An 18,982-nucleotide genomic window follows, 5' to 3' on the forward strand; every position below is an offset into this window, starting at 1 on the left:
ACAGTGGATGTAACAGGGAGAAACAACCCAATGACCAAAGTAAAATGAAACACCAGACAGATGAAGCTTTTCCAAAACGACGGTGATGAGGGTGATGCTTGACTCTACTTTCACTCGCTTTCAGGAAGCTTTTGTAGAGCAGCTCAGGACAAAGAGCAATGAGTGTCAGCTTCCTACTAAACAGGTATGTGTCAGATAACCCAGTGATCAGCATGTTCTAGCATGCTGAGTCATATGCTGAGAGCGCGAGGAGAGCAAGTGTTGCAACTCCACAGGGAAGGCATTAGGAGATGTTTCTTGTGGTGGTTGTACAGCTCTCTGTCCACTATACGAAATGTTCTAGTCTGTGTCTATAAATGTGCTTATGTGCTAGTGTGTCTGAACGTGATGGGGCGTAACTTCAACTAGCACAAAAGATCACAAGGATGGAGAAATGTGAGCCCAATGATGTACAAATGACATCCTGGCATGTAGATTAGATGAATATAATAAGGCTATTTAGTTTGTTAAATTAAAAAGTATAGACCTGATTAATGAGAAAGGTAACTCTTAAGTACTTTTGCTGTAATCTAGCCCTACATAGAAAATAAAATTAACTTGACTTCCATGTGGGGTGGGTGCCTCTGTTGCAACTGTAATTGGTAAAACAGTCTGTATATCTGCTTTAAGTATCATTTATGTGTGGTGAAAAAATGGTGGGGCATTATCTGCCTGATCTTCAGCTGTTACCATTTTCCCCTCGGACGTAAAACGTGATGATGTCATTGGATGACTGTGCTGCAGTGTAGATGTGGTTTATTTGGCGTTGAGCTCTGCTTTGGCATCAAACAGATATCATCTGTTTGGTTTTGACCTGACAGGTGTGTAAATGGTTTTGAGACTGAGCTTGAGAGCTGTGAGCGTCTTTATGATTGTTAGAGGATAGAATTAGAGTCTCTGTCCTCAAGGTCATACTTCTGTTTGGCAGGCGAGTTGATGCGTTCAGTAGAAAGCTTTTCGCCTTGGTGTTTGCAATTTGGTGTGAATGAAAGAACATCACTTTGAGGTTGATAAACATGTAGCTGTCTGTCCTGTAGTCACTCTCTTTTCTCTTTTTTCCCCTCTGACTAGCTGCTGGCATTTGGAGAGCTGTTGTCACTGAGTGAGATAATGAGATGTACAACTGCAGCCTTTCGAATACTTCCCTCGTGTTATCATAAAGTAGATATCCAAACAGAGAAGGAGGACTGAGGACGTGTTCAAAAGCCTGAGTTATGATCGAGCACTCCACACTGCCCTCAGCTCTGTCTCAGGGAGAGGAAATGGTTCCTTTTCCCCTTTCCTCCCCATCATACAGCTGAAATTTAGGGGGAATCAGGAATTATTTGTGCTTCTGTCTTCAGTTAGGATAATGGTTTTGAATTCTCCTGCTCATCTACCATTATTTTCCTTCCTTTCCCTGCCTACTGCACCATAACCCTCATTTACCTCTGTCGTTCTCCCGCCCTTGTCTTTTCGGCTTCACTCCTCGCTGTAAACGGGTGATAAGCACCTTTGCCGGGACATTTATCTCTGAAATGACACCTCAAGGTCTGCCCTGACTAACAGGCCGGGGCTCACTTCGCATACATATACAGGACAAACAGAGAGAAAGGTGTAAAATGGAGGGAAGGGAAGACAAAGGGAATGGATAAAAAGAGAATGAGGAACAGGAAATTACGAATTGAGGGTGATAGTGTAAGCTGGACAAGAATGATTTAAGAATCAGCATTTTATGACATCAACGTTTTTACAGTGTTAGCAACACCGACCAGTCATCAGCAGGCTTTGTGTGTAAGATAAACAATGACTATGGAGAGCAAAAGCAGGTAGAGCACAATCTTTTGTTATCTGATCTTATATGTATCTCTTTAAGCAGGTAACTCCATGCAAGAACAGGTGACAGTTCACTTCAGTAAAATTAATTTAACCGAAAACACTTCTTGATCCCAAAGTCAGTAGGTGTTCCTAATTTCCTAGAATGCATCAGCAATAATCAATCTGATCTCTATTTATCAACAAACAAGCATCCTTAATCACTTTTCACCATTACATGACAACATAATCGGCATCACTACTCTTTCATTTTCACAAAATTACTGAACAGTAGTGTTATTTCGTTTAACTTTAAATCTGTTTCTTGTGAGTTTGAAACAAAAAACTTTAGTGCTTTATACTTTTCTAGTAAACTGAGATTCAACAAAAACAGATGGCTCTATGATACTACTATGGGAGATAAAATTAGGGATGTCCCAAGCAGCATTTTTGGCCCCTGATCTCAATCTGTTTTTTTTTTTTGTTGTTTTTTTTTTTGGTATTGAACATCTGCCAATGTTAAGTCCTGACCTGATACTTGGGTTTGCTGAATTATTTTATTTTTACAGGGAAATAAAGAGTTGGGTTGCAGTTTTTTTGTGCTTGAGCAATGAAAAATGTCAAAAATGAAAATTGAAATATATCTTGAGCTTATTTTATTTAACTTTGTCAACGTAGTTTTGCTGAAAAAAAGATCTAGTTCACATACTAACCCCCAAACATGTGTGCATGCAAGACAGAACACTTAAAACAGAGGCTCCTGTGAACAAAATTCAAGACATCTCCAGGTATAATGTGTCATAAGATAAGAAGGTTTATTTTACTGATAACATCTCAAAGTGAGAGCTGTGGATTGTTTTGATCTAAGGTCACAGTTTCTTCTTAAGTTGCTCATTAGATTGTACACAATGCAGCATACTGAAGAAGAGAGTTTCAGCTGTGTTTTTAGTAGCAGCACCAGAAAACTGTTCCCTTATGAAGGCATTGTTTGTCTATACAAAAAAGCGCACACTTTGACTACAGAAAGACTACGGTATATAATGGTCTGTCAAGCGACATGAAGGAGTTAACCACCAGAAACACACATTTTAACTTAGTAACATCACTGTGAAAAAGCAGTGAGCGGATAGAAGAGATCAGCAAGTGAACAGATATTTGATGGACAGACTATTTAGTGGAGAAATCCAGCGTGTACCACAGAGGATAATTCAAACACACAACTGTCACACTGCATTATCCATTGACAGTTACCAGACTGTAAAATACCAGGACATAAACAGGTATCATTTAATTTATAGACCCTCCCTAAAAGAGTGCACATACTGCTTATCATGACATCTAATTCATAATAAATGAACCAGAAAACTACAGCCAGAGAACCTCACCAAATACATCATAATATCAATGTTTGTGTATTTCAGGGTTACTAATAAGACTGGTTCATATTTTGATATTATAGTGTAATTTTCATTGAATCATAAAATCTTTTTCTGTTCATAATAATTAGGGATGGGTGAGTACTGGTACCGGGAATCAGTATTGGGCCAATACCAGCCATCTTTCAAGGTACTGGCACTCATCAAGGCTGGCGATACTAACAGCCGATAGTCAAAGCAAAAAAAAAAAAATCTTGTGTTGCACAAGTCCTCCTTGCCAGTAGTTGGCGCTACATTGCTGCAGTTTGACACCACTGCAAATGTGTGCCAGGTCCTGTTCAGACAATATGACTGAACCAGGGAGAGTTTACAGTTAAACTGTTTTATTTTGCACTTTAGGTTGTTTAAAGAAAAAAAAAAAAAACTCTGACAGTTGTTAATTTTTTCTCCTTTTATGCACTTTTGTTAATTTATCAAAAACAAACCATAAACTCATGGAGCATGTTTGTGCTCTACTGAACTCAAAGGCAGAGTGACTGTGCTGTCTTTGTCAGAAATTATCACTCACTGTTCACTTATTTTTTTGGTGTCAAAAGTGGTTTCAATACTCAAGAGGGACAAGTATAAAAAGGGGTATCAGACATCTCCAATCATAATTTATGTTCACTATTTACTCTCTATGATGACTGAATGTTTGGTCATAACCTTAGAGAATATCAGCAGTTAATATGGCTAATTTGCTGTCAAACCTTGTTAACTGAGGTTGGATAAAGAAAACACATAGAATAACAGCTGCAAATGTCACTGATGGTAAAGTGTAAAGTGTGACCCAGTTAACTGGTGGCTCTCAGCTCTTAATCAATGATACCTTTGGCTGACAGTCACCAGTAAGCACGGTCACTGTTAACTCCAAAACACCTATTGCTCTAAAATGGCCAAAACATGAAAGACGTATCATATAATTTTTGACAACTAACCACAGAACAACCTGACATTTTTATGCTGTTTTCCTCTATAGATATTCTTGAGCTCCGTCTATTCATATATTTTCTTCTGGTATGATAGCTGTGTGCTGTAAAAACACCTTTTCCTTTCTTTTTCCAAATAAATTTGTTGTCACTCCATGAATCATACCAAAAACACTCACCGATTTTTTTTGTTTACCTGCTGTATTTTCTGAACATTTCTACACTTCAAAATGTGAATGAATTTTCCACACACACACACACAGAGGCTGATGGTAACCACTCACTGGCTCTGGATGTGCTAACCGATTTGCATCAGTTATCACATCACGCCTCTGTTTTACATCTGTGGGGCCCTGCAGGTGGTTCATTTGAAGCAGCAACAGCAGCAGCTGCACCTGCAGTTCACCATTACAGCTAATGTACCTGTGCCATTCCCATTTCCGAGTGATAGTATCTCGGACTGTTAGTGACCAGTGGGGCAGTGATGCTTCATATTTGGTGTATAAAACATGTGCACACGCTGTGAGATAAATCATCCATCTTGTTTTCTCCACAAAGAAAAAGCTCTATCTTTTTACGAGGGTGTAAATAACAGCTCAGAGTGGTGATTGACAGGTCTATACCTCTTGTGGAAAAATAGCATGTATCCAACACCATATCAGAATGATTGATGTAGTGCAGGCATCATGGGTAAAAATGGTATATCTTTAGGTTTCCATGCCTTGAAAGGTGTCAGCAGGAACTCTGACACCAGGCAATGTTTGACATTTTCAGAATAGGTGAGCGAAAGTGCGGGGACATGCCTGCAAATCCTGCAAAACTGAACATACACATTTGAGTAGAATCACCCAGTTTAAAGTGTCAGAAAACAGCCCAGAGTGAAGCGCTGATTAAATCACACGTAGTCCGTCTTTGAATCAAATATTCTACATTAGTTTTCTTAATCTTGTGACGCATAGCTGCACAAATGCATCCCTCGCTTGGTCTCACAGTTTAGACTTTTCTGCTTGCATGTGTGTGTGTGTGTGTGTGTGTGTGTGTGTGTGTGTGTGTGTGTGTGTGTGTGTGTGTGTGTGTGTGTGTGTGTGTGTGTGTGTGTGTGTGTGTGTGTGTGTGTGTGTGTGTGTGTGTGTGTGAATTGTTTTGCAGCCTTGGGAAACATGTAAATTAATCCGATTCCATTTGAAGCTGAAAACATGCTTGTATTGTGTGCTGTGAGCAGAAGACGCTCATTCCTAACTCCAACATGGAAAACAGAGCCTCTGTCTTTTGTCCTCGTCCAGGCTCTGCAGCTCTGTTTCATTTGTCCTTTAACACTTATCATCTTTCTCACTGTTGAAAAATCGTTGAATTGTGCGGAATAATGACTTCAGTATCTCCCGCGTTATCTTGTGTGTCGCACGTTTGTCTGAGACGACTTTCTGTGGCTCGACTACGTTCACAATACTGAGCTGAGACTTGGGAATGGGTTTATTTTCTACCCTGAAATGGATTCATCCTAATTTCACTATCCTCTTATTCTTCCTCTCTCCTTTCGCTGAGATGATGGTTTCGTGGCGAGGACTTCCTAAGTGATTGGAGGTCATGTGGACTGAATTTTAATTCCTGTGCATGCCAGCTGGGCTAATTTTTCTGCACACACGCAGAAGACATACTCAGAAATGTCCTCGCCTATCTCCCCTCTCCTCCCCTACTGAGGAGATTTAAGTTGCCTGTCATTAAAAATGGTGTGTCCCAGCTGCTGGCGCCAGGAGACGGACTAGAGTCAAGCTGACTGAGTTTGCAAGTAGGAAATGGTGAAACTCAGCTCCTGAGATTCAAACAGTGCGTGAAATGAAAAGTAGAAACATGGAGCAGGTAGCAGCAGATGGACGGAGCAGGAGAGTGAAAGAGAAACTCATATTGTTGACTAATTTGTTGAAAATACCCAGAAGCAGGAGTATCAGGACGGAGATTTGTTTGACAATGTTTCCCCCTGAGAAGAACAGATCCTCCTGCACTTTAAAACGATCTGTTCCTTTCTTTTTTTTTTTCTACTACTTAGAACATTACACTGTTGCTCCCTAATCCCCATTTGTAATTAAATGTGTGCTTCAGAGCCGTGCTGGGTTATGTAAACCCTGACTCTTATTGTGGCACACCATGCATTATGGGAAGGATGGGAATGTGCAGCATCCGTCTTCCTCTGCTTCCTGTGTCTTGTGTCTCGTTTCATTCTCTCTTTTTCTTCCCTCTTTTCTCTCTTTCACTCCAACACACACGCAAACTCTCCCTTATCCTTCTGTGTGGCTTTCTCACTTACTTTCCCTTCTTTCTCTGTGCTTTCTCTCTCTCTCTCACACACACACAGATGCACACAGCGAGGGAGCAATAGAGACAGAATACTTAGAGGAAATCAAGCCTTCACTGCTCGGCCATCTGAGAAATTGACAAGTCTCCAAACCTCTGAAAGCAGGGAGGAGCTTTCCCAGTGAGACTAACTGACTCTTACCTTTAAAAAAATACAGAATAATCCTGGTGGAGGAACTACTTTCACTTCTGTGTGGCTTTTCGTGATATCTGTGAATGCAAGTTGAAAAAAACAACATGAATTAGCATTTTCTAGTTGTTTTGTTACACATCAGGAGGCTATCCAGAAAATTGAGTCTATAAGGGTTAAGTTATACGTTTGTTTCCCTTTAGCTGTCATTAGCTTTCCCCTTTTTATTTTTTATTTGTTTAACCTTTGTTTTTGTTTTTTTTTTTGTTTGTTTGTTTTTTTTTTTGTCACCCTTAGGCATCACCTTCTCTTCTCTGCTCCCACCCTTTTAATCCCCACCCTTCTCATCGCCTAACAAGCCAAATGAGAAGCTGGTGTCACCAGCAGCTGTCTGTCTTTGGCTCTGCTGCCTCCTCATGGTTCTCTGAGTTACTTCATACCTGTATGTGCAGCATTATTCCCACTACAATGCATGTTATCTTCTCTCTCCTTGTCTGTCTGAGAGTTTTAAATATAGAAATGAGTGTCAAGGACAGTGCTAGATTTTCTTGGAGGTTATGAGGTAAAGGCTAACAAACATGGCTGCTTTTTAAGCTGACTACAAAGCAGCTGTGTTGGACTGAGCATCATGAGGCTTTCTCATCCCAGGATTCTGTTAAAGGTAGCTACTGTACATTTACATTTCCGATGTGTTTAAGCACAGCAAAGGAGGTATGCCAGATGTGGAGGAGTTTACAGCAGTACAAGGCTGTTTCATTTGTTCAACATGTTGCTAGAGTTGCTGGAATTGAGGCAGATCAAAGATTCTTGCTACAAGGACTCTGAAAATCTGCAAGAGCGAACCCACAGGGAAACAGCCGGCTCTTCCCCCACACTGTCTCCAAATCTACATATGTTTCACATCTTAGAAGTTGGAGGATGCTGTTAGATTTGAGGTACAGATAGAAGTTTATGCATTTGTCACATGCAAAAGTCAATCACTCACCTACACCCAGCTTCACTCCCTAATCTTGAGCATTAGTCAAACTGTCCTGGCTAAACATGCCAGCTGATCAATCAATCAGTCAGTGCCAATTTCCTTAATTTTGGGTGATCGGTGATCGATGATCAGGAATTGGTGATCCGCCTATCCTATATATGAAACTGATCTTATATACCACCGGTAAGGTCTGACAGCCAGTCATTGTTGCGTTTTTGCACTGAGACCCAAAACTCAGGACATTTTATTGGCTGTTTAAGTTAAAACATAAAGATTTCAGGAAGTGTTCAGAGATTTCCAATAAAATGAAATTGGAACATTGAAGGTAAATGCTGTCAGTTATAAAAAATAAAAATCAGTATACTATCGGACCAAATCAGTCAGGCTTTTAAAGATCGGTGATCGGCCAGAAAATTGTAATCAATGAAACACGACAACTTGAAAACTAAAGTATTGCAAGACCAAGTGTCCAGTATTATGACATTCATCTTCTTCATTTCTTACTCACTAAATCCATCTTTGATGAAATAATCCCAATAACCCTCAACAAAGGACCAATTCAGCAGTCCTCCTCCAGATGCAGAAGCTGTGCAAGTCATGCCATCAGTTGAGGTCTTGCATGATTTCACAACCTACATCCCGTGAAACCAGCTGCTTTGCAAGTTAATGTGATCCTGGCAGAGGAGGAGGAGAAGAGTGATATGTAAATACAGAGCAGGAGGAGGCTCTCTAGGTGTTCACCGTGACATTTAAACTAGTAGCATCCAAGGTTGTCATGTTTTTGGACTCTCAGCTACTTTGCAATATTAGTGCTTTGAAATTATGCCATATCCGGCTTTTGCAAATATGACAAAGCAGGTGTATTCTCACATTTCTTACTCAGCGTTGTCAAAGGCAAAGGAGCAGCGATGAAGGATCAAATACAAAGAGGACATGACAAAAGAATGTGTGTTATGGGTAAATAAAGCATCAAAAGTGAGCTTTGAAAACTCTATCTGACTCTGTCACAGCACTTGCACTTTTAGGCATTTCGGTCTTTCTTGATAGGGCAGCTGATGAGGAACATGAAATGTATGGAGTGGGGAGTGGGAGAAAGACATGCAGCAAATGGTTCCAGGCTGAGAGTCGAGCCTGCAGTCGTTACCAGGAGGACTGTGACCTCTACACATGGGGCTCTTGCTTAAATTGTGAGGCCAAGTGGTGCCCATGGATATTTCAGCCTGCATGGTGCATGATGTGTGGGTCTCTGCTCTGCTCTCCATCACACCTTTAGCTTCCACTATGACCTGACATATCGCAAAGAGGAAAAAGACACTGATGTCACCTTTTCCTTACATTTAAAAAGTTTTAACTGCATACGCAAACTGTCGCTGTGAGCTTCAGACAAGCTCACAACAATTAATGTTATAAAATGTCCCATAGTTTTGAAAAAATTCAATGTGAGCATGTCTATTTAATTTTCATCTTGATTAGAGATGTTAAAAATATCATACACTTTGACCTCTGATAAAATATTGATATTTCAACTCTTGACATCCATATTTTTGTTTAAATAAAAATTCATATTTTAGCAGAGTTGGAAGTACAATACATCCTCTGCATCTCCACGGCGATAGATGGCACAGAAGAGCTCCTCAGCTATATGTTGCCCATAAATTGTATAATGAATATAACTTCAAAGTAGATTCAAAATATTTTATTCCTAAACTTGATGCGGGTTTCAATACCTTAAACATTAATGTTTTCTCTCTATTCTTGGGTCAGTTAGTTTAAAATCTAAATTTTTACAGTGTAGTGGACTGATAAAACAACAATCATCTTTTGCGCAATGTTAGATTTTTCATAAGTAACATTGATTTCACCAAATGACCAATAAGTTTTTGCAACATTAGTTTAATTTCACAGTAGTTTAAGTGACAAACTTGGTGGACTTTATGTTTTTAAGTTAAGTGTATGTATGAAACTCTGCATCTGACTTTCATTTTAATTCAGTAGTTAATTGCGTAGAATATTGCAGTACATGTAAATATTGTGATATTGCGATATAATCGTATCGTGACCCAAGTATCGCTAATACCCACTCTTAATCTTGATGTTGTTCTACCTTAATTTTCTTTGTTGCTGATGATTTGGAGGAGTCAAAATAACGTGTTAACTTAGTTTATATGTTCACATTAAAAATACTGACTAATAATGTTCTGTCATACATTAATACACAGCTGTCGAAACCGTAAACAGAATACTATAATTTTAGTTTGCTTTCTTTTCTAATCTTTTACTGATCTGAGAGCAGCACAACAACCATAACCTGTTGGTAAGTGTGTGTCTCCCCTCTCCCCTGTCTCTGAATGTGTACCTTTCCTAACCAGTACAAGAGCAACTTTTGTAACTTACAAACATCCTGCAGATGAAGAGAGAATGAGACACACAGAAAGAGCTGGGTGAGGTGAGCAGCTGTGTGCAGAGCAGGAGTAGACTACAGGTGTGTATGCCTTAGCGATGGGTACCTTTCACATTTAAAATGATACGGTACCGGTACTCTGTGGTGCCAATTTTCTGTATCTTTTCGTGTTTATGTAAAAAACATAAATTTGTTTCATGATGAAATATACAAGTTTTACAATTTAATATACTTATTCTTCAGTATATAACCTTGTAATGTTGTGTTCATGTCCAGTATGGAAAATTGCCTACTCTTCCACTCTCTCACAGAATAGAATGCAAGAGAATGCTCACAAGTATGCATTTAGGTACTTAAACATGGTACCTTTTGGTTTTATGTGGATCAGTACCTGGTACTTTTGACAGAATTCAGTCAGTATTTATAAAAGTACCTAATTCGGTACCCATCCCTATGTATGCATGTGTGCTCGTCTGTAAAGGGGTGCATATTATCAGATCAAAGTAGTTTGTAAATTAACATTCAACAAGCTGCAGGATAGAGTACGTTTGAACTGTGAAAGTTAGCAAAAACATAAAAATATGGTAAATCAGGACCTGTGATGTGGTGCTTCTCACATCATAAATGTATGCAGTTAATTAATTCATCACAGTCTGTAATTGATAAGATACACCTTTATCATTTAACAGCAATAGCCTTGATAAAAATTCTTCAATGCTTCATTTTATCAAAGAAAGATGCCCTGCGATCATTTAAGAGAGTCACGTAGTAAAAGTCGTCACAGTCCTAACAGAAAATGCCTCATTTAGTCAAGCTTAAATAACTACTGATGTGTTTTTTTTGTTTGTTTGTTTGTTTTTTTTATCTTGGTATTAGAAATGTCATCCCTGTGGCTCCAAATTTCACACTTTTATCATAAAAGCTGGAGAAATGGCTTCATTTCCTGCTTTCAGTGTTGTGATGAATTTCTGTAAGTTTCAGACTCATTAAGCCTGGATTCAGAGAGTCTATACTCTTTCAAGCCTCTCTTGTGTTTAAGTGCTCTCAGTTGAGCCTCATGTTTTGTCACCTTTGGAATGGCTCAGGTGCTTCTTGCAAACAACAGTCCCCCTTCATCTTGACGTTGCTCTGAACCGTAATGCCAGCTTGGAGTCAGTGTTTGTCGACCTTATTTTACTGTCTCACGTCTGCCTCAAAGAGAGCCTGTCCACTCCACTGAACGATGTTAATGTGGGGGTAGTTCAGCTGTCCACGTTGTCATGTGGTTTTGTTTTTGCAGTGACTCTTGCCTTTGTGATGAGTTTCCCACTAAGCAGCAGTTTTAGCCCCATAAATCACCACCTACCACAATTAATCATAACTTCAGCATCATCCAGGTGAAATGTCTCTGTTTTTTGGGGTTTTTTTTTTTTTTTTGACGGCTCGATCATTTTCTGTTTGTTTTTTTGCCTTTGTATTTTTCTACTTTCAGTATTTATTTTCCACTGTTAAATTGACCGAAATAAATCAAATCAAAATCAAAAAATCAAATGCAGCAGCTTGGCTTTGAATAAACCACCACAGAGAGACTGGAAAAATGTCATCCTATGACTTTTACCAGCTGTGTGGTTGAGCCAACAACACAGTGGGAATGACTCAGGCACGTCATTGTTCCTGACCTAGAATACAGCAGGAATAAATAGTACAGTATGATGTCAATTCAAAAACCATACTTTGAATTTAATGCGCAGAGGCTTGTTTCAGATGCTGATTATGTCACATGTTGATAAAGCTCTACGGATTTACCTCATCCTGGTGTAAAACCTATTCAATATGTCTGATGCACAAAACCGCTTACTGTTTCATATTGACACTACATCACCCCTCGGGCTTTTTGATATCCTGATAAATTCATCTGGGCCTGCTTATGTTGAGCACGGCAGAATATTTGATAATCCCTGAGAGTGCGCTGACCTCCTGAGTTTTACCGTCTGTAAAGGAAAGTCATTCTTAGAAATGCTTAGTAGGTGCTATTTTCAGAATCTGGGTTGAGACGGGCTACTGTGTTTTTACATTATAAGGTTTCTGAGAAATAAAAAGATCAACAATAGATGAACAAACAAGCCAGAGCTGAAAGAAATTGTATTTATAGTGATAATTTAACCAAACCACGTGTTGGCAGTGTGTACACTCACACAGCAGGGTTCTGCATGAGTTTACTTTGCTAAGCCTGAGGTATTAATATTTAAACAATGTGTGAAACCACTGTGTATAAATGCAGACAAAAAAACAACTACAGTGAATAAACACCCAAGTCAGCAGTTACCTGTTTCTTCTGAGCTCTTAAGCCTCCTTCAGGTGAAGTAAATGTGAGAGAAATGTTGGAAATAAATGATATCATTTAAGAGACTAAAAGTATTTTATCATCCTCTGGACATGTGCTTTTAAATATTGCCTGAAGAGTGTATTTTTATTTTGCTTTTGAGTGAAACTTGTTGAAGATTATCTCTGCAGTTTGGTTTCTAAATGATTCTTTGTTTTCATGCTTCTATCTGGACCTTTATCCTTTTCCTCATGCTGATCCTTTTATCCTTGTGTAAGATTGATCCTTTTGTTGCTGTTTTTTATTCACTACTTAATGACAATATTTTCAATATATTTTATCTCATATACAGCTTTTATTTAATGTATTGTTGTCTATGTTTCTGTATCTTTGTTTAAGAAGGCTGTGTTTTCTAGCTAACACTGCTTTAATCCAATATGACACAGCTATAAGTTAACAACAAAAGATCTCTGACTAACTTCAGGCATATTTCTTTTTTTTTTTTTCTTTTTTCTTTTTTCTTTTTTTTTTTTTTTTACAAATACTGGGTATAAAAACATTTATCATGAACTGATTATTGGAAGGCTGGACTTAAGGTAGCAGACTCAAACTCATAGCACGCAATACCATTTCTTACAGCGCACCATTCGATATAAGTTTATAGAATGATTCATCCCACCATGCCCATGGCCCAGTGCCTGGAAGCTACCATTCAGCAAGAATATGACTGTGAAATAATTCATGTTGAGAAGCGGGGCTCACTTTACAGGTTACTTTGTACTAGCATGTGTGGTAAAACAATTTATGGGAGATGAAGAGAGATTTTCTGTTGTAAGAACTCTAGTAACCATACTTTTTGGCATTTTTAAAAATGTATTTCTCTTTCGCAGTCAATCCTTAAAACAGACCATTTATACAATTATATACAGAGAGCTAAGTCATATGATTTGCATTCCCTAAGCTCAAAATAGTTAAAACAAAAAAAAATAAATGAAAATATAAAAAGAAAAAAAATGGACAAAATCAAACTACAAACAACTATATACAACAATGGAAACAAGTTCCAACAGGCATTTTCCTTTTTTATGCTGCTGGTCTTCACAACATATTGCTTTAAACATTCATAGAGAAATCTACATAAAACGCTTAGTACTTTTGAGGTTACAGATGTTGCAAAATGTAGGAAAGGAAAGTTTATGGGGCAGTGTCAGGGTCATTAAAGGTCCCATATTATTCTTCTTTTCTGCAGTTTAATATGGATCATTGATCTCTTCATGAAATGGTAGTAACATGTTTTGGTCCAAAAAGCCAATAAATCAATCACAGCAGCATTGTTTCCAGGCTCTCATAGCCCCTGTGTTCAGAACGCTCTGATTTAGTGGGCGTGACCTTCATATGTAAATGAGCCACCGCTGATACCGCCCCGCTCTTCCGCATCACTGAGGGCAGCGCCACGAGCTCCAAGTGCACAATGTTTAGAAGACAGCGAAGCTCGTTTACCGTAACATTACAGGCTAAAACAACAGGCTAACCGCAGCTAAAGTTAGCATCCTGAAGCTAACACAGAGACAGGGGGGGCACTGAGGAAAAGCTCTTACATCTGCTCCACAGCACACAGCATTTAAAATACTCACATTTCCAGGGTCCAGGTTTGTTGGTAGATGGTTGGTAATGCACCTGGATTCAGGACCAGTCTATTCACTAGCCCTCTGTTGTACTGTCCAAAGTTGGAAAAGCAGTCGGCCGTGAAGTGACTAGCACACACATGCTCAGTTTTACTGAGTGTAGCTGGCACATTTCCTGATAAATGAACTCTAGCCGCTTAGTCTTGTCTTCTTCCGAGATGGGAATCTTGTGCATGGAACTATGTCGGCAAATCCCCAAAATCCAAACAGCTTGTTTTAGGTCAGGATTTTACATTCACAAGCACTACTAAATACAGGTTTTGTCATTAGGTCTGGACCCCCTTCCTGTACGGACTTGCAGATGGTCCAGAAAGCTCATTACACGTGGAACTGTACTGACAATACCTTCAAGGATTTTGTGTGTCAGCCCTTTTTTTGCTAATATTCTCACTCTTGCATATTTGAACAGTTTTCTCCCTAAAACAACATTAGCACCACACAGGAGCCATGGAAAATGTAAATTCTGACATTGACAACAGGTTTCAAAATTATTAACGTCAGCAGTGGGTCAAGTAGTCATTGACTCAGCAGTCCCTCGACAGCCCAGTAAAACCCTGAGTGATGTATTAAGGTCATTTTGTGCTTTTGGGTCACACAAATATCGGCTCACACACTGTGAGGTATGCTGAAAGAATAAATATAATCAGGAATGAGGGGAATGGAAGTCCCTTTGCTTCAAATTATGTTTTCTACTTACTGTAACTACAGATTACTGCAGCACCATCACAACACCATTAGACCCAAACCAATGTAATTATCCAATGAACCTGTGCAGAGGTGGGACTAATAATACTTCCTGCCTAATGTACACGCTGTTAAATTAGATTCCTTCCCCCTGTATTTAAAATGTATCTCTCTGTAAATTATTTAAGTGGTTTTCTTTCACGAGGGGTTTGGATTCAGCTCAAGTACGCCTTTAAAAGTACAGTGTGGCCTGCTGGGATATTTTTGGTCGAAGTGATGTTGTGTGTTTTAGCAGCACTTAATTTTTGTGTGTGAGTGCGTGTGTAACTCCATGTCTCCAGAGTGAATCACGTGGTGAGGATTACTTTGGATAACGTCCACAGCCAAGAGCCTCTTCTGTCGAGAGCAGGCATTTCCTACAGCCTCAGTGTGGATCCATAGTACACTAGCTTTTTACACACACACAGACACACTCACACAGAAACACACTCAGTGCCCGTGAGATTCTTTATCGATGTCCTTATCCTTGCTGTCAAGCTGAGGATGTGATTTTTGATCTTTAAAGATTTCTGACAGCAGACACTGTGTCTGTTGTGTGTGTCTGTGTGTGTCTGTGTGAGTTTGAGAGATTGCAGATGGGTTGACAGGCATTCACATGAAGCACGGCAATGACAGTCAAGGCCCGTGTCGGTTTGTTTATCAAAACAAAGACTTGTCACTCTGTTCGGGGAAATAAAAGATTAGATAATCCTACACAGTTCCAGCCAATTCAAGTAAATAACGAGAACACTGCGAGGAAAAACAAGGAAAAGAGAAAACAGATTTTAAAGTTTTAAAAGGACTAAAGTGTGTGTGTTTGTGTGTGTATCTGCTGAAAAGATTGGACTTGCACACTGCCCCCTCTAAACTCTGAATATTTGTAAAGCCTCTCATTTAATAGCTTCCCTCCTCCTCCATCTTCTGCTTCAATTGGACTGCTAATTATGTAAAGTGTGGGGCTTGCTTGGGAACACACACACAAACACAAACACACACATACACATGAACTGACAAGTAGCAGCTTAATTAGCATCTGAAATGACATCCTCATTGCTGCTGATATCTCCCTTAAGAAACACCAGTGCAGTGTTCGCTGTAGGTGCAGATATATCTTGCTCTACACACAAAAAAGTCCAAGCACTCACAGCTCTTAATACACACTCAGACACACATTGTTGCTGTATTGAGTGCAGTCACCTGCAGTATCTCGCTGAGGCCTGTTATTAGCTTTACATTGGGTATGGATGACTGCAATCACAGCAGCAGTCTTCAGCTTTAAAACACCAACACGATGTTTAATTCAGTACAAAAGTAAACAGATGTTTGGTTCAGTTGTCTGTGTTTTGCTTTCATGGCTGTACAGCTGTGACTCTGCTGTGGGGACTGTGTTTTACCTTTACATAACAACATAAGTAGCTCTGAGTTACTCTGATTCCTCAGTTACACAAATAAACAGCTGGGAACTTGAAAGATGAGCGCTAAATGAATGTCTTCATCTTTAAGTGTTGCATTTCATAACCTTGGCTGATATTTGCTGAGAGTGTGTCAAGCTTTGTGCTCATTCCAGTTACAGCTACATAAATTGAATCTAAGAAGAGTCTAATGGAGCAAATAAGACAAAACACTCACATGAAAACACTTTGGATCAAACCTCCAAGTGAGACTCATTTGTTTGAAATTGAAAACAAATGTGACTAATGTAATTGTTGCTTTGTCTGGCATAGTTTGAGCAAATCTGTTATGTTCAGTTTAGTCATCACTGTGTCAGCTACATGAGGGATAGTGTACAGTAAGCAGGTGATTATGCAAGTTTGAATCCTGACACTGAGCAGAGCTGTCTCTGATAAGATTGTAATACATTCAGTGTCAAATCATCATGGAAGCCAAAGCCATAAGTCTGCATAGCCCTTTTCTGGTGCAGAGACCTGCCACCTCCTCCCAATTGTTACTATGGGTTGGAATAAAACTTAGGGATAGGTACGCAGTGAGGTAATTTCTCAGGTACCATCCAAATTCCATCTGTACTACTGAGTTCAGATTCAAAAACCGGTTCGGTTCGTCTCGGTACGGCGCGCATTTTGTGGCATTTCCCTTGACGTATCCCGGGCCGCCCCACTTTTTGGGACCCTTTCGTATGGTCGCCAGACTAAACTGATCCGCTCTCGGAAGGTGGAGCAACACACTGCAGACCATTGATTGGTTGAAAGAATCGTCACTTACTGTGCGAGAGAGGCTACATTACTCCTGTGACTGCAAGGGAGTGGAAGAGCTGGCGATTTTCCATGCAGGACATGCACACATTATAGCAAGTATATATACAGAGAAATAAATATGTTGAATTGAAAAACTTTGAGATTTGATTATTAAACAAATCAATAATTACCACATAAACACACAAAAGTTCCAAAGATTGGTATTGCTGAGTACCGATGCCTGTTGCCAGATACTGGGCGTCAGTACTGTATTGTTTCAAATGTGAAAGGTACCCATCCCTACATGGTCTGCTGTGACTGGTTGCTAGGGATGGGTATTGATAAGATTGTAGTGTTGCCAATGCCATTACCAGTTCAGTACCAGTTCTAAATCTTGGTGCTGACATACAAAGCCCTCTATGGTGAGGCACCTGCGTCACTGAGGTCCTCAGACCAAGGGTCCCTGGCTGTGCCTGCAGACAAGGTTGAGAAACCAACCAAAAATGTTTGGCTCCAAACCTCTGGAACTCCCTGCCCTTGGTCTTACTACCATCTGCCTGTATGTGGTACCTTTAATGTCTTGGTGATTTTACTTGCTATATTTTGTATCCTCTATTTATTTATCTCTTTGTGACTTCAGGCTGAATATTGTACTGTATAAATTAAGATTTACTTACTTTTTCTCCCATCGATTCTGCTTATTGATCTGGTTCTTTATTGATTTACTCATCAATTTCTCCTGTAACTTTTCTGTGAACAACAAGTTGGCTTTACAGTTTTTTTCTGTGTCAACAGCATTCTGAGTTTATAAGGAAATAAACATGGCATGACACTCTTGGTTTTCAACGCCATGCGTCAACAAATGTTTTAACATGTTGGTGGTGTTGCAGAATTGCACAAACTGCACCTAGCATTGTTAGCATCCTTTTTGGTTAAGGAAGGCTTTGATCCCTTTGCCATTGTCTTGGAAATTGTTCTGCTGGCTGACAAGTGTGATTGGCATGCAGCACGTCACATGACATCAGCACAAGGTCTGGCCGATACGGCATAATCTAAAGAATCGACAAGAGAATATTTAAGTTTAAAGGTTAGTGATGTTGATGGATCAAACCATTAGCCACACATTAGCCGTACATTGACTGTACGTTACATCTGATGTGTCCTTGCTTGTAATAGTTGCTGCAGAAAATGTGGGGAGACCTGAAACATATGGCGAACATATAGACTACACTGCCCTCAGGTGTTTCGAAGGAGTACTGCAGAGTGACCTGAGAGTCGCAGACATAGTGACGCTGTGGTATTTAGTACTTACAACTGCACTGGCCACCATGAAATATCGTCAACACAGAAGTATAAACCAGGTTGATCAACATTCCCTGAAGTGGTTTCAGTTTAGCCAAAGTTGATTGCTTGGGACATAAAAAGGCGTCTCTTTGAATACCTCTTTAAAGAAGCTGCTCAATCAGTGTGACACAGCTGTAGGCAGCCCACCGGTTGAGACTGGAAAGAAAAGCAGCGCTGCAGGGATGACAGCAGAGTGAGAGGAACAGATGTAGCTGTAGGAGTGGATGTAGGTGTCTTTGTTTACCTCTTTAGGTTTCATATTCGTGATGAATCATTAAAACAGATCACAATGCTTTAAGGCAGAAAATAAGCAAAGTAGCCTTTCTTTGAACTCTTGCTATTCCTGATGTGGGAGACTTGACTTGATCCTCTTCTTTCAGTCACTCCTGGTCACTTTTCTCCTCCTTTTCTTCTTTAAAACCCCCCGCAGAGGTTTTAAATTAAGCAGGTGGTATTGTTTTGCTTCTCTGCCTCTCCAAACACAGAGAAATGCACTCAGACTCAAACACTGTATCACGCTGTAGTGGTCTGCAAACAACCTCAGATTCCTCTCATCTCCCTCAGAAGATAAAAAGCCATTTGATGGCACCACAGCCGGTCCTAGCTCAGGTTGATCGATGTCTCTCAGACATGATGGGGACTATTTCGCCCCCAAACGGATGCTCTACACCAAACAGCACTCTCTCAGATTATGTTTTGT

General features: G+C 39.7%; 1 protein-coding gene across 14 annotated transcripts in view; it reads left to right on the plus strand.

Annotated features, from left to right (window-relative positions):
• nrxn3b (neurexin 3b) overlaps window positions 1-18,982 on the plus strand; it is a 436,915-nt gene that overhangs the window by 152,647 nt on the left and 265,286 nt on the right. The gene's annotated exons all lie outside the window — the stretch shown is intronic.

This window comes from Halichoeres trimaculatus, unplaced genomic scaffold (genome assembly GCF_033239565.1).
Source record: "Halichoeres trimaculatus isolate MK-OKI-2021-1 unplaced genomic scaffold, fHalTri1.1 fHalTri1_scaffold_13, whole genome shotgun sequence".
NCBI classification, from domain to species: Eukaryota; Metazoa; Chordata; class Actinopteri; order Labriformes; family Labridae; genus Halichoeres; species Halichoeres trimaculatus.